This window comes from Mastomys coucha, chromosome X, assembly GCF_008632895.1.
Source record: "Mastomys coucha isolate ucsf_1 chromosome X, UCSF_Mcou_1, whole genome shotgun sequence".
In the NCBI taxonomy this organism is placed as follows: Eukaryota; Metazoa; Chordata; class Mammalia; order Rodentia; family Muridae; genus Mastomys; species Mastomys coucha.
This window is the reverse complement of record NC_045030.1, coordinates 69274689-69276921: the sequence shown is the minus strand read 5'-3', so window position 1 is coordinate 69276921 and position 2233 is coordinate 69274689.

The window sequence follows — 2233 nt, the reverse complement described above, 5'->3', positions numbered from 1 at the left end:
AATAAATAATCACTGGCAACAGTCTCCTAACTGTGAAACACCTAACTTGTATCATGTTTCAGCCCTGCACTAGTTTGCTCAACCAAGATTGGTGAGCAAAACCTCTATGATCCCTACTTTCATGGCACTTTCAACACATTAGGTGTAGAAAGATACATAGAGTATTCAATCAGATATAAATGATAAAAAGGGAGAAAACTATCTTAAATAATATATATGGGAACCTGTGTTTGTTGCAACCTAATCATTATTAACCCCTTGGATAGTGTTGATTATTCAAATAACAGGTACAGACAGTAATCAAGATATGTATCATCAGTCTCTAAGGAAGAAAAATTGGATTGAGAAGCAGTGCGTGTTTTTGGAAAACAGTGCTGTCTAATGCTTACTATGAGTATAGGTTCTAGGATCACATAGACTTGACCATGAATCAAACACCTGACACTTAGTGTGGACCCTAGGTAATTTATCCACTGTAATCATGTATTTCTTTATTTCAAAATGAGGTTGGAATCCTCTAATCTTACTGCTAATAGTGGGAAATATGTGAGATACCTGTACTTTATTGTTAATACAGATCTTTATGTACAGAAAATATTAAATGGTATCATTTGTTATTGGACAACTTTTTTTATTCCCCCAAGATTATATCTCTTTTAATGCTTTTTTTTTCTAGTACCAAATTGTATCTGTTTCCCCTAGTACAACATTACTTCAGATTAAGATTACTTGCATTTGCATTCTCAGTATCTTACTAAAACCATAACAGTGGCTATAGAAAGAATAATATGTACTAATGTCACATAGTTAATTTTATAGGTTTATTCTTAATGAGGATTTACAAACTAAAATTAATAATCATATTTGAAAGTGTGAAATACAATGGACAGAAGGATGAATTATGTATGCCTAAAACTACAGTATAAGTGAGTGAACTATGATTTTACAAGAAATGACATTGCTACTTTCTTCAGTATTGTATCTGGACTGCATTTATTATATTTTATCCTTTTTTTCTCCCCTCTTCTAGGTTACCTGTACTATAACTATTCTCTTGTTTATCATCTTTGCACTTTTCAGACATAGGACCTATCATTTTCTTTTCTTCCACCTAGACTTCTCTTTATGTATGTTGGTTCTTCACATAAACAAGACAGTGTTAAGTTGACTTGAGTAAACATTCTTTCAGGCTTATCTCAGTTTCAGAATCTATCCACCTTCTTGTCAATACTATGAATAATGTTTCCATGGATTTATTCTGGAACATTACATTATCTGCTCTATCATACTATGACACTTACATGAAAAAAACATATATTTATGATTAACATAATTTTTAGGTCCAGCAGTGTGGTAACGTTTACTCATGAAAAGGGTTTAAAAATAAGAACAAAGGCCATTTTCTCTCCAGTGAGTTTCTAAGACAGGAGCAGCCAGCAGGGAGGCACAGGCCCCACTAGTCTTAGGGGAGTTGCAGGGCAGCAGGGACAGGATCCTCTCAGCTTCCAAGTGACAGAGGTGGATCAGCGACCTTCTCTGCCCCTTCCCTGCAAGTGGAGGGTCTACCCCCAGGGAGCACCTTAACCCAGAGACTCCTGTGAGATCTGCCATTTTCTCTCTGGTGAGTTTCTAAGACTGGAGCAGCCAACCAGGAGGCACAGGCCCCCAAAATACCAGGGGACTTGCAGGGCAGCAGGGACAGGACAAGCTCTAGTCAGAGACACTAAGAACATCTAACACCAAAAATCAATAGATGGTGAAAGACAAACACAAGAATCCTACCAACAGAAACAAGAACTACTTGGCTTCATCAGAACCTAGTACTCCCACTGCAGCAAGTTCTGGATAACCCAAAACACAGCAAAAGCAAGAATTGGATCTAAAATCATATCTCAACAAAGCTGATAGAGGAACTTAAGAAGGACATGAATAACTCCCTTAAAGAAATACAGGAGAATACAGGTAAAGAGGTACAAGCCCTTAAAGAGGAAACAAAAAAATCCCATAAAGAATTATAGGAGATCACAAGTAAACAAGTAGAAGCACTTAAAGAGCAAACTCAAAAATCCCTTAAGAAATTGCAGGAAAACACAAACAAACAGGTGAAAGAATTGTGTAAAACCATCCAGGACCTAAAAATGGAAGTAGAAACAATAAAGAAATCACAAAAGAGACAGCTCTGGAATTAGAAATCTTAGGAAAGAAGTCAGGAAACATAGATGCAAGCATCACT